The sequence below is a fragment of the Lytechinus variegatus genome, chromosome 10 (genome assembly GCF_018143015.1).
Source record: "Lytechinus variegatus isolate NC3 chromosome 10, Lvar_3.0, whole genome shotgun sequence".
Classification (NCBI taxonomy): Eukaryota; Metazoa; Echinodermata; class Echinoidea; order Temnopleuroida; family Toxopneustidae; genus Lytechinus; species Lytechinus variegatus.
Window position 1 is genome coordinate 21,894,640 of NC_054749.1, and position 15,365 is coordinate 21,910,004.

The window sequence follows — 15,365 nt, forward strand, 5'->3', positions numbered from 1 at the left end:
ACACACACACACACAAAATGCAAGTGTGTGTAGACCGCTGGCAGCCGTCTGTTTCGAGGAGTTTTTTAACCTATATCATATTTTAATTTTTTTTAATTTCTCCTCGTACACAGACTGCTCGTGATCGTGCAGCCGCCATTAGGGGGTTATCAATGCAAAATCCCCTGACGGGCTCATCAATTTTGTCTTTATTTCATAAAAATATATAAAAAGAACTGGACCAAAAATAAATATAAAATAAAGTCAAACAAAGATTATTATTCCATTTTGGCCTGAAATCGCCAAAATGGGGAAAAGATAAACTTAAAAGGACAAACAAAAACAGTGATTTACTTTGGCTGTCACGCAACTCGCACTTTGACTTCCTTGGTTTATTCGAACTTAAAGGGATCGTTTATTCTCAAATTGAGACGAAACATGTGTATGAGTGCCTGTATTTGTCCTCAAAAACCCAGAAACAGACCATAATATAGGATGAAAAACTCTAATTTAGACACAAGAAGTAATTAGCTTAATTTTGAGAACCATCTAGTAGATGGGTTCCAGCTTATGACCAGTTTTCTCAAATTCAAAAAGTCTGTTGGCTACATCTTATGTTGACTGCCTTCTGCTACTAGTATGTGTATCTCCTATACACATGCTATATAGCTGCACTGTACATTCAGTGTATACCTTGTACACACTGTATTAGGTCATGCTTATCTAGAGATAATGTGTTATAGTAAATAGTGGTAGTAAAATACGAGCTGTGATTGGCTGGATTTGTACCACGTGACCTCCCTTCAAAAAGTTATATTGTACATATGTACAATATAACTTTCGATTTTTGGATGGCAAAATCCATGATGGGGGGCTTAGATTAAGGGATCTATTTACTATAATAAATAGTGAACGTTCTATCATACAATATTACTGGACTATATGAACTCCAAATATAAAATTATCCCTCGTGCAAGCCTATTTCACCTCGGCCTTCGGCCTCGGTGAAATAAACCTGCACTCGGGATAATTTTATATTTGTCGTACATATAATCCAGTATATTGTACAATAGATTGTACACTATTTATATAATGTTGCACAGATTCGCTCTAGATCTATACACATTGTCATTGAAACGAACTCCCAATTATTTTCAAACTTCGGTTTACATCTCCAAGGTTTTAAAATTGATCCTGGAGATATAATACTTTGAAACTTTGGGATGGTATTTTTACACTATAAGTCTAATGTTTAGCACATTTACTAATTTCAAGAACCAAAATGTGATTTTTCAAAATCAGAACAAAGTGAAATGATCACTTTAAAGGACAAGTCCACCCCAACAAAAACTTGATTTGAATAAAAAGAGAAAAATTCAACAAGCATAACGCTGAAAATTTCATCAAAATCGGATGTAAAATAAGAAAGTTATTCCATTTCAAAGTTTATTTTCAACAAAATAGTTATATGAACGAGCCAGTTTCATCCAAATGAGAGAGTTGATGACATCACTCACTATTTCTTTTTTTATTTATTATATGAAATATGTAATATTTTTATTTTCTCGTAATTGTCATGTGAAATGAAGTTTCATTCCTTCCTGAACACGTGGAATTCCATTATTTTAACATTTTGTGCTTCAGGCAAGGAGGTCCTAATCGTCAAACTGGCTCGTTCATATAACTATTTTGTTGAAAATAAGCAAAACTTTGAAATGTCATAACTTATTTTACATCCGATTTTGATGAAATTTTCAGCATTGTGCTTGTCTGATTTTTCTCTATTGATTCAAATTAACATTTTTCTGAGGTGGACTTGACCTTTAATACATTTATGGCCATTGAGTCCCTGTACAGATCGAGTTAGACCTTCGGTCTCTGTATTTGGTGAGTGGAGCTAATGAAGTTTAGCGGAACAACCAATTTAACAGAGACCGAAGCTTTTGGTCTACTGTGTGTGTAGACCAAAAGCTTCGGTCTCTGTTATGTTGGTTGTTCCGCTGAACTCTGTTAGCTCCACTCACCAAATTGACCGAAGTTCTAGCTCGATCTGTAGTACAGGGACTCGGTGGCCATATGTGTCTATTAAGTTTGGATAGAACAGGGAAGTGAAGTTAAGCGTCAGCTGAAGTAAGTCACTGTTTTTCCCCTTTTTAATTTTATTTTTTCCTGTTTTGATACTTTTCAGGCCAAAACGGGATCTTTATTTTGGTACAGTTCTTTTTGTATATTTTTATAAAATAAAGACAAAAATCGATGATCCCTGTCATGGGGATTTTGCATTGTAAACCCCCTAATGGTGGCTGCACGATAGCGAGCCGTCTGTGTACGAGGAGAAAAAAAAATTAAAAATGTTAAAAAAACTCGAAACAGACGGCTGCCAGCTATTTAGTGTGTTTGTGGGCATGGAGGGGGGGGGATACAAAATGCATTTTTTTGGCTGTCCCAAACCCAATGGAAAGTACAGATAAGGCTTGTATTTGTTCATAGCATAGATTTGAGTACCTCAAGTGAGGTTCATGCAGGCTCCACTTCACTTTCGCTAGGAAGTGGAGTAGAGCCTACACGAACCTCACTTGAGGTAGATATGAGGGGCACAGTTTCCCCTAGTTTTAAGAATTTATAGACCTTGTATAAAACTTTTTTTTTGGGGGGGTCTGTTCAATGAGACAAAAGTCTACATTAATTGAATAAGCATGGAATTGGGTCATATTTCTTCGAAAATTTTAAATAAATGTGGGGTTACCTTCATGGTCTTGCAATAATGCTTGGTATTGAAAAAGGATGGGGCAGTTGCCCTCACCACTAGGCCTACATTCCGTGACTTAGATCACCATGGCATGAAATAAAGCTTAGCTTTAGAAATAGCACCTCTTTGGTGCATGAGGGGCGAAGTTGTTACGGTAGTGGATGATATTATTGAACACTCCATGAATTCATTCGTATAGAACACAATATTCTCATAAAATTCATTCAACCTTCACCATGAATACACAAATACCTACAAAATGTAAACAACATTTTTGCTGAAAACTTGAAAAAAATTGATTTCAGCTCCCAATTGCAACCCTCGCATGGGAAATGTTTTAGTCACTTGAAAGTGGCATCATATTACTGGATGTGATGTGTGTATTCTGTGGGTAAATTAGAGAAAACAAAATCACTTGGGATGAGCTATATTATTTTGAGAATATAAACACTTTGAAAATGTTTTACTGACCATTTTTCATCATCATTTTATTCAATTTCCCTCTACTTGTTTCATCTATTCATTGTGTAAACTCAGGAAGTATCTGTGATGTCATGTTTGAGTGAGCATGCTTTCAAATAAAGTGTAAGAAATTCACAAATTACAGTCGTAAAAATTTACTCCTGTGAACTTTGAAAAGCAGTAATTGCTTTAAATGCACGACTTCATGGATCAATTTAACTTTTACACAGAAAATAGTAAAAGAAAAATATATATAAACACCTCTATTTTTTGAAAAAACTTTTTATTTTTGTGAAAAAGATTTAGGCCTTTTAGGGGAAATGTTTATGTATGTTCATAGGTTAAATCGATCAGATGTCTTTCTGTTCGATTAATGTTAACAATTTATATTTGTATTCTTTTACAATACGTATAGGTGTCTGGACATCAAGATAGTGAAGAGCTGCATTGTAAGGATCAACAGACAATATTCCCATGGAGAGGTTTCTGCAACAGACTGAATCCAGCATCCTTTATGTATCACAGAGTAGAGGAGTTCGCTGTCAATGGATCTAGTAAGATATCGTCAACCATATACTGAAAAGAAACCCAACAACATGATATCCTTAATGTTACCAGTTTCAAGAATTCATCTTTACAGACTGCACAGCCATCATCATAATCAACAGAACTTACTAATCAGGAAAATTAATGCAACAAGGCGGTTTCTAAGCCAGCATGATATTATGAAACCAACCAAGCAGTTTGGATATGGAAAAGAGTTTTCTTTATAATGCAAACTTAATCAGGGCAGACAGTGCAATACCACCCCACATCGATACTGTGAGAGTTTGTTTCTGTTTCTGTTTATGGTAACTCCCGTAGGAACTCGGCTGGACAGCATTTTGCTGGTTAACGCCAAGCTGGTATATAACCAATTACCTAGGTAATTGGTATATAACCAATTACCTAGGTAACATTTTATGTCTAGGTTAATCAGTCATAGTGGCTGATGTTATCGATGAGAGATATCACTCTTGGGCCTTTTTATCAAAGTGGAGACTGGCAGAGTTGGGATTCGAACTCACAACCTTGCGATTATGAGTCCAATGCTCTAACCACTGGACCACACGACCCCCTTTGAAAGCCAGAATGAAAAGTGACAGATCTTCAGTCCCTCTCATCTTTATTCAAGTGAGTTACAATGAAAGATTAATTGCCAATTATCGCAAGGTACGTCTTGGACCAGTTTGTGGACTTGTGCATTAGACTTCATCAAATGCATGTTAATAAAATATCTACTGGGAATGGAAAATTTGGCAGTTAATTGACAGAAGGGTGTCAACAGATGAGAGATGCAATGAAGTTTAATATGGCATCCTATCACACGTTCATCGCCTGGCTGGAAATAGCATGACTTACAGTTGAGAGGACTCAATCCTTTTGTGGTGCCTTTACTTTTCAAGCAACTTAGAGCAGGTAATATGATAAAGTTTAAAGTAGACTTTAAAGAAAATGGAAATGTCATCATATCAATGACATAAAGTTTAATTGATTCTCTTCATTTCTTTCATTTTCCATTTGTGACCTCCAACCCCCAAACAAACAATAAGTTGCCCTTAACAATTTTAAATTGACAGTAGAAGAAGAATCATTTTATTTTGAAATGAGATTATTTTCTGATTAGTCACTTTTTTGTAGACCAAAAGACTTATTTACATTAAATTATTTTGAGAGAACCTTTGCTGGTGACTTATCATTCATTTTATGGTGTCTGGTGATATTTAGGTTTAGTTAGAGTGAGGAAATCAAGATTGTATTCATTTGGTCTAAAATGTAAGCAGATGGTTTAATTCTCAGATCATCTATCATCATGGCTATTGGTCCACCATAAATTTATCAATTTCCACCAGGGGGCTGTTTTATAAAGCTGTTCGTAAGTTATGAGTGACTTTAAGAATGACTGGTGATCCTTTCTTGTGGTAAATGGTAGTCTTGGGGACTCCATGATGATGTTTCTTGAAATATTTTGACATATACTTCTTCATCCTGGAGTCTTGAACTGCTGGTCATATATATATCAGAGACACATGTACACAAAGATGGATTTCCCTAAGAAATCCATAGTTAGAGGGTGAAATCGGTTTGTAGGGGAGAATTTTATTGTCTATGAACCTTTATGCGCCTAATGCGTATAAAGGGATAAAAATTATTTCACTGTAAATGGTGAAATTGAGACGTTTCGTACCAGACCGATCGCCTGTACTTCCCTCGATCTGTTCGTCAACAAAGCAAAGACAATAGGCCTGACCCTTGAACCGCTTCGTTATGACGTACATCCGGTAAGCGATGCTGTTTTGAAGAACAATTTATCGATAAAAAATATTTCACAAATACTAAAATTTAATACATGATTATAAATAATTAGTAGTATGGATGTGCACTTCAAAATTTTACCCACAGACCTCAATGGAAGTGTGCAAGAGTATGCAGAGAACGGCAGAGCATCCACCAAGCTGTGTCATGGCTCTCCAGTAAAGGATCATTTTGGCCAGTATTCAAGGGATGTAGACTACGTTGAAGCTGCCATCAGAGCAGAGAATCCAACTCAACTTGTCACGTTACTTCCAGGAAGAGGATCACAAGAGAGGTTTGGTCATCATTCATGTGTGTCATGACAATAAATCCTTTTGTCTTTTTTAATATAATTTAACAACCAGATGTGATTTACATTGAACGACATGCTATGCTTCATTTATTTCATTTTCATCGATTATCTGAATTATATTCTATTTACTAAGAATCTTGCGAGGTGTTCAAAAGTTAATCATGCTATAAATACATAAATTGTTAACCTGTCAGCCCTCGCTCATAGTGAGGGATATTTTTGTGTTTTACTGGTAAAGTTAGCCTGCAGAGCTATTTACTTCTCAAATATTGAGTATTCAAGCATGATATAGAATTGCATCATCTCACTTTTAATGGTTCCATCTTCTCCAAATAATTTTTCTCCATCAAATGCCAAAATAGTAAATTCCTTTTTTTAAAGGAAGATGCGATTGCGCAGCATATACACACGTGAACAGTAAGAGAAAGTAAGTTTTTCAATTTCTCTAATGGAGACCAGTTGAATAGCAAATTTGTTTTTTTGTAGAGTATGAATATACGTCTCTTCTATGTAGTTAAATGGTTAATACAGATGTGCACTATCAAACAAATACCACTTTATTTCAGGTGACACATCATTCTATCACTTTGTCAGTGAACTGGAGATACATGTATATGCTATCCCCCCCTCAACTTGGCTTTATAAAGATAGCAGCATCAAGTAATTTAGCCCTTCAGCCACCTTTTCAGTGACAAGGGAGTCAACATCAGACTTTCCCATTTTGCAGCAGCTGCATGTATTAAAGAGAAATGCCAGTAGTTGCAATAAACACTGATTTCATGAGAAAGTCTGTAAAACCAGGCTTAATTGTCAGTATATCATCGAGGATCTAGATCTGGTACAGTTACATAAACTGAACTTTGTGAAATCTTGAAATCTACGCCGAAAAATATTCACACTGAAGATCACCAACACAGATAGGCACACGTGGGACAGTGTATTATTATTGCTGGAATAAAGACCCGACGGAAGTGACCAAATCCGCGCTTATTTTGCATATTTCTCAGCAATTACACAAATTCTTCCAGAATCCTTTGGCACATATTTTTTATTCATACAAACAGACACTTGGGTGGTCATTATATTAGATTCTGTAAAAAGTCATTTTGAGATCGTTACCAATACTAGAATTTATCTTTAAAATTGGGTCTCCCAGGTCTGGGTAAATCCCTTATCCGGATTGGTGCTGGTCCTAATGTGTCCGGATAAGAGAGGTTGGACTGTATTAAACTTTTCAATTCTTCTTGATCCCTTCACCCTCCTCCACTTCAATGACGTATCCCGTGTACCATACTGTCACAGGGTCTACTTTCAATTTGAACTTGATCCACCTTGTGATGGGATCGTTTTAACTGCAGTGTTATTCCACCCCACAGACTCTTGTAAACTTGTTAAACAGAATACCAATTCACCCAAGTAATTAGTTTTATGAAAACTATTCTAACAGGGGTTACAGATTATGAACGAAGTATAAACATATGAAATATTAACAATTTCTACAATTCAATGATAATGACGATGCTTAGCTTATTCTTCTTCTTTGATTCTTGGTTTCGCACTTGAGTTCCCTGACGATGACTATCTGTCTGACGTCAGCTCCTGTCTCCTGGATATAGACCTAGACCAATGATTCCGTCCCCGTCTCTTTAACTCCAGTTACAGATCATAAATCTAAACACCCTGTCAAATTAGATATAAATATAACCCACTTCTAGTGATTTGTTCAAAACCCCAAACATTTATAGATATATCAAGTTAAATCTTCTTGACAGGTTAAACATCTTATTTAGAATATATTATTTTCCAAAAGTTTGTTTCTCACATCCATCACTTTCTTATAGTAGATGATGATAATTATTAATCAACATTGTAAATGATACTAACACAATATTCTTTACATAATAATTAAACATAGGTATGTAATATACATGTAGTAACATGGAAAGGCATCACAACAATATTCAGTACAGTAAAACTCAGAATGATATTATATCTTTTACATTATACAATAACCATGCATAACTTTATTAATATTGTAATATTAAAATAATGTGTACTCACAACTTCTCGTTGGTGTTTACTGATTTATAACGATTCCAATTTTGCCAATGTGGAATCCCAAGACCCGGACTATCAGGTTGTCCTTAACAACACCTTGTTGTATTCACCGAGAGCTGAATATAGTATTCTGATGAAAACTTGTAATACTCTTGTGCAGTATCTCTAACAAGTAGTATCTCTGTTGAATTACAGCAGCTTCTGATTTAGAATCAAATTTTAGCTAAATTTATAATAATTTTATCCCATAGACCTAATGGTCAAGAGCTTGGAACTCTGATATTCTGGAAAGTTTTCTGAAGTATACACCCCTCTAAATATCATTGGCTAATGCTGGGTCACTCATTCTGTCCCTTGCATTTGATTGGTTAAGAGCTATTTACTCTCTACCACCGGAAATGGTCAGAAACAGAACTCTGATTCTTCTTGGAAAGTGTCTGAAGCAGTATCATTACTATCAATTCTCTGATCTAATTTTCGGGCAACATTCATGCCTTCCTCTAAATCAATAGAGTCATCGTCTGATTCATCCATATCAGAAAAAGAACCGAGCTCAGTAGTTTCGTTCTCTTCCCCATCCTCCTCCCTGCTCTCTATAACATGGCTCACCCCTGCCTGCCCAGTTACTAAAGGAGTGCTTGTGGGCCGATCGCCCAAAATATTTTCGAGTTGCTCGTAGTTCACACAGGTCTCTCGACCTTCCCCACTTTTTTTTTTTGTAATGTTTGGTGGTATCTCCTCTTTAGATTTTTTATTTTGTTTTGGATCAAAGTTAAGGATCTCTCATACCCTGCCTCTGCTAAAAGCCGTATCATTTCGTCATGGACAACAATGTTCCTTACAGTCCCATCCAATTTTTGCTTGATATCTTCCTTTGCCCAAATTTCTAATAGTAGATCCTCTTCCTTCTGGTCCCATAATCGTCCACGATCATGCTTAACTTTTTCATTAACTTTTGGCATATTTGTCAATTCAATTCTTAGTGACTAGAATGTAGTAATACGGTTTTAATAGCTTTTAATCAAAATTTAGGAATAAATCTACACTTATGTTGCAGCCCTTTTCCAACTGTTAAGACATACGCCTGGGACTATACAAAAATAAAAATATTCTTGCCTGGAGGCTGGGTTGCGTTTGTTATAAAACTGCCATGATGTGACGAAAAATAAGTCATGCAAGGATCATAAAAAATTGAGATATATCATACAGACAATCTTATGAGCAACAACAGAATTTTACGACAACTAAAAGGAGTATTTTACCTATGAAAACCGAGTGAAGGCAGGGGCACAGCACAGAACTAGAGGCAAATCAGAGAGCATATAGCGTTCGACACGGCTTTCTGTTTACACACGAAAAAATTGCCGGGTCTGACTCGGCTCGCGGGTTGAAACCTACGATTTTGGCGGATCAAAAAAGCCGTGTTCGACACGGCTCGCGGATCACACTGATCGCGTTTACACAGCATAAAATTGCCGTGTTGAGCACGGCTCGCGTGTCGAACCCCCGAGCCGTGTCACTGTGTAAACACGGTATATAATAGCTGGAACTTGCAAAGTTTGCTTTGGTTTCCTGTCACAAGTTATAAGTCTGTTTTGGGAATTTGTAAAGAGGTTCAAAACACTCCTTGTTTTCAGTAATTAATTACTAGTGGATTAAAACACTGCCCGGGTTCTCCACCAATGTCACAGGGTCTACTTTCAATTTGAACTTGATCCACCTTGTGATGGGATCGTTTTAACTGCAGTGTTATTCCACCCCACAGACTCTTGTAAACTTGTTAAACAGAATACCAATTCACCCCAGTAATTAGGTTTATGAAAACCTTTATTACAACAAACTATTCTAACAAGGGTTACAGATTATGAACGAAGTATAAACATGAAATATTAACAATTTCTACAATTCAATGATAATGACGATGCTTAGCTTATTCTTCTTTGATTCTTGGTTTCGCACTTGAGTTCCCCGACGATGACTATCTGTCTGACGTCAGCTCCTGTCTCCTGGATATAGACCTAGACCAATGATTCCGTCCCCGTCTCTTTAACTCCAGTTACAGATCATAAATCTAAACACCCTGTCAAATTAGATATAAATATAACCCACTTCGCTTGATTTGTTCAAAACCCCAAACATTTATAGATATATCAAGTTAAATCTTCTTGACAGGTTAAACATCTTATTTAGAATATATTTATTCTTTCCAAAAGTTTGTTTCTCACATCCATCACTTTCTTATAGTAGATGATGATAATTATTAATCAACATTGTAAATGATACTAACACAATATTCTTTACATAATAATTAAACATAGGTATGTAATATACATGTAGTAACATGGAAAGGCATCACAACAATATTCAGTACAGTAAAACTCAGAATGATATTATATCTTTTACATTATACAATAACCATGCATAACTTTAACAATATTATAATATTAAAATAATGTGTACTCACAACTTCTCGTTGGTGTTTACTGATTTATAACGATTCCAATTTTGCCAATGTGGAATCCCAAGACCCGGACTATCAGGTTGTCCTTAACAACACCTTGTTGTATTCACCGAGAGCTGAATATAGTATTCTGATGAAAACTTGTAATACTCTTGTGCAGTATCTCTAACAAGTAGTATCTCTGTTGAATTACAGCAGCTTCTGATTTAGAATCAAATTTTAGCTAAATTTATAATAATTTTATCCCATAGACCTAATGGTCAAGAGCTTGGAACTCTGATATTCTTGGAAAGTTTTCTGAAGTATACACCCCTCTAAATATCATTGGCTAATGCTGGGTCACTCATTCTGTCCCTTGCATTTGATTGGTTAAGAGCTATTTACTCTCTACCACCGGAAATGGTCAGAAACAGAACTCTGATTCTTCTTGGAAAGTGTCTGACCTGTCTAACTGCAAATGTTTACGTTTTACCCCATTGATGTTGGGCCTTTCTCCTTTTATGGTCATGAGGCTTCCTATTCAGGGATAAATGCTAAGAAAACCTGACTCACAAGTGGTACCTGTATGACGTTTGACCATCGTCATAATTACTGGGAAAACCTTCCACCGGAAGCTTTCTATTTCCTTATGAATTTCATTCATAACATTGGAATGTTTACTACTACATTATAGAACATACAATAACATAGATGATAACAGAATTTAACCTTAATTCCTCTGTAACTGCAATGACATACATTTGCAATAATAACATTTCATATAACACATAATATGAACAGTCTTATAATTAATACACAGTTATAATTACACAATAATTATAAACTCATTATCACATGATACATACAATAAATACAGTCATATCTTGACACCACCCCCATTTTTAAGATAGTAGCACTATCTACAACATTGTATGATCATGTAGATATGTGATCAAAACATAATAGATACCAAATTATTACTCTATTAAAATATGAGTGGATACCCCTGCCTATTGTTCAGGGCAACGGCTAAGAAAATCAGCCCCTACATTATCTATTCCCCTTACTGCAGTCACATGGTAACGATATGACTGAAGCGCAAGAGCCCACCTCAGAATTCTACTATTTTGCAATTTCGCTTGTGCTGAGTACATCAGTGGTCTGTGATCTACTTCTAATTCAAATTCAGTGCCATAGAGGTAGACATTGAATTTTTTCACTGCCCAAGCAATTGCAAGACATTTCCTTTCGATTACCGCATAGCGTCTTTCTGTGTCGGACAGTTTTCTACTCGCGTATGCGATTGGAAATTTTTCTTCCCCTACGCGCTGCATCAGAACGGCCCCTATGCCTACATCTGAAGCATCCGTTGCCAATATGTATGGCTCATCTTGATTTGGGAGATGCAAGATCGGTGATGAAGTCAGACGTGACTTTAGTGTTTGGAACGCTCACTCTTCAATTGGACCCCATCTCTTCCCGTTTATTTGGCCCGTTTTTCTTTGTGAGATCGGTCAGTGGCGCCGCGATTGTCGCAAAGTTTGGGATGAACTTTCGATAATAAACCTAAGAATGCGCGTACCTCCTTCTTGGTAGTTGGAGGAGTTGCATGTAGAATTTGATCCAGTTTTGCTGGATCAGGCCTGAGTGTGCCTTCCCCGACAACATGTCCCAGGAAGTCCAAAGATTGGAATCCAATCTGACACTTACTCGGTTTTGCTGTCAGTCCAGCCTCGGCAAGTCTTGTGAACACTTGGACCAATGTCCTGACATGACCCTCCCAGGTTTCTGAATAAACTAAGATGTCGTCAATATAATTGACTACCCCGTCTAGCCCAGATAGAACCCGTTGCATAAGACGTGAGAATGTAGCTGGTGCATTAACCATTCCGAAAGGTAACACAGTGAAGTGAAATAGCCCCTCAGAAGCTACAAAAGCAGTCTTCTCTTTGTCTTCTGCTGCCATTGGTATCTGCCAATACCCCTTGCTCAGATCTAGCTTCGAGAAGTAGCGCCCTTTTGCTAAATTTGACAATAAGTCATCCGCGTTAGGCACCGGCTCTGGGTCGAAAACTGTTACTGCGTTCAGTTTCCTGTAGTCGATGCAGAATCTGTTTGTGCCGTCTTTCTTCTTCACCAAGATGATTGGTGAAGGGAAACGCGATTCTGACTTCTCAATCACACCTAGTCGGAGCATATCAGTTATCTCAGACTTGACTGCTTCGCGTGTTGACTGAGGTAGTGGGTATGGTTTGCCTACCTCTGGGTCATTACTTGTCAGTTTGACTGTGCACTGCATAGTATTAGTTCTCCCTGGCACATCTGTCAGTTGTGCTTCAAATTTGGCTAATACCTGTCTAGCCTGTGCACCTTGTGTGTCGGTCAGCTTGTCACTGATTACCACATTTTGGAGATCCTCGGTCTGGATTAGAGCAGGAAATCCAATACATGGCCTATCATGGTCATTTTCTTCTTCGATCACAGAGATTGATGCGGCTTGGTTGAGATCGCTTACGTCGCTTTGGTCAATGTATTTCTTCAAGGAGGTTAACATGATAGGTTTTTAGCCTACCATTAACTTCGATACGGACATCGCATCGGCCTACCTTCTGCTTGATCTCATACAGACCTTGCCATTGCATCAGCAGTTTGCTTGCCTTGTGGGTCTGAGAATAAGACCTTATCCCCCACGGCAAACTTCCTACCTCTAGCTGTGGTGTCATAATACTTCTTGTAACGAGCTGATGCGCATTTCAGCTCTTCCTGCGCAAGCTTGCAAGTTTCTTCCATTCTTGCGCGCAGATCTACAACATATTCATATGTTGTCTTAACTTTCTCGGACGCATCCTCTTCTTCCCAGATAGTCTTAATTAGGGAGAGAGGCCCACACACGGTTCTACCATATAGAAGTTCAAATGGGCTGAAGCTGAGGCTAGCTTGCGGTACCTCCCTGTATGCAAATAGTAGCGCTGGAATGTATCGGTCCCAATCTTTGGGTCACTCTGCGCACATGCGCTTAAGCATCGTCTTAAGCGTCCCATTAAAGCGCTCTACCAGCGCCCTACCAGCCCATTGCACATTGGGTGGTAAGGAGTTGTGGTTAACTGTTTGACGGACAGCAACCGCCCTAACTCCTTCATAAGCCCACTCGTAAACTGGCTCCCTCTATCGGTGAGAATTTCATCCGGTAGGCCTAGCCTACTGAAAATCTCGAGAAGAGCTTCGGCAATCCGCTCGGTCTCAATATTAGGCAATGGTATTGCCTCAGGATATCGCGTCGCATAGTCAACTAATGTAAAAATATAGCGATTCCCTCTGTCAGTCTTCGGATCTAAGGGCCCTACGAGGTCAATGGCCACGCGCTTAAAGGGAGTGTCAATGAGGGGTGTGCTCTCGAGTGGCACGCGACCAACACTTCCTTTCTTTATTGTCCTCTGACAAATGTCGCAAGAGATACAATAGCAGCGCACATCTTCTGCCATGCGCGGCCAGCAAAAACTTTGCTGTAGGCGATCAAGAGTTTTTTGTACCTTAAGGTGACCAGCCATGATACCATCATGGGCTAGCGCCATAACTCCTTCCCTAAATCCCTTGGGCACGCAAAGTTGAGTAATCGGCCCGCCTTGAGTTTGCTTGGCAGCTATAAATTCTCGATACAATAGTCCGCATTTAACCAAAAAGCGTGTCTCATTACCCTTTCCAGTAATAGACAGAGCCCCTGTTTCTGCCGCTTTCCAATACTTACCAAGTGTCTCGTCCTCCTTTTGCGCGTGCTGAAAATCAGCCTTGCTCGTAGCAAGAGAAAGTGCTTTGGCAGTCGGTAAGGGCTTTAGTGGCTTTAATTTCTGTGCTTTTTGACCCCGCGTCTCTACTGCGCCTCCCTCGGATGGGATTTCCGTATCGATGTCGATTTCGGCATCGAATGTAAAATCCAAGTATGTAAGGCCAGATCAGTACCTGAATATTAAGAAGAGGGTAGCCTTAATCGATAGGACAATAAGGGAATTCCCTTCTCTGAAAAGTAAGTATTCCGTTTTCATTCTTGTCCATGATAACATACCTCCGAGCTTTCAATTGGGTTTTTAACCGTTCCATCTTTTCCCTTTCTGTTCCCCTTTCCCAACCCATTCCTTGCGTCTTCTCTTAACCATATCCCTCCACATATGTTTTCGACCTCTTCAATTACCTGTTCTCTTCTTGCATTTTCTCTTTCTTCCTATGCTAGCACGTTTTCTTTCTTTTCTCTTACAATTTTTTTCTCTTTCGTCCTTTATTTCCTTCACTTGCCTGCCATAAATCTATCCAACATTCCATTTTTCCTTTCTCACCTTTCCATGAATTTTGCCTTTTTTCTGACAATAGTTGTGACAGCCATTTACTTGTTTTATTTTTTGAGAACATGATTTAATATGCTTTCCAAGCAAAGATTGAATGCATTTGGCTTGATTCTCATTAATCTATCCAACATTCCAAAATTACGTTCTACACTGGTGTTTGTTTGGGTGCACTCACAATTTCTTTATCTAGGCCTTTGAATTTATCTTTTAAATGATCCCCTACCATTCTTTCCATAAAATTCATGAACCCTGAAAAAAATCATAAATTTGGCCGTTCATTCATCATTATTAACTCATTCAGTACACATCCTTTCTTTACTTCTACATCATCAAATATTTTGATTTTTCCATGAATGAATTGAGAACAATCAGCTGATAAAATCTCGAATTGTGTAAGAATTGGTTTGAAGACATACTTATCAATGAGACTTAAAGCTCTACATGTACATGTACATCCTGCAAGAAATTGTGAAACATTCAAATCAGTGTGCACCGCTTTCATTAATAAATTCTCATCCTTTATGAATCTAAAAAAAATCCTTAAGGTCATCATTAAGAAAGTAAACACAAGCAGCATTGTGAAAGAGAATATTAAAGCGACTCCCCTTGAAGGGGGCAAGAGGAACAAAATCTTCTCTATCACGTAAAAATGTTCTAAAATGCATCGGTTTGCTTGAATTCACATCCACGATC

The 15,365-nt window shown here is 37.8% G+C and overlaps 1 long non-coding RNA gene across 1 annotated transcript; it reads right to left on the bottom strand.

The window, feature by feature from the left end:
* Nucleotides 1–7,363: 7,363 nt before the first annotated feature.
* Nucleotides 7,364–9,294, bottom strand: LOC121422717. Its single transcript, XR_005971179.1, has 2 exons — nucleotides 7,899–9,294; nucleotides 7,364–7,517 (listed from the first exon to the last, which is right to left on the bottom strand). It is a non-coding gene; the product is annotated as an uncharacterized LOC121422717 (long non-coding RNA).
* Nucleotides 9,295–15,365: the final 6,071 nt, after the last annotated feature.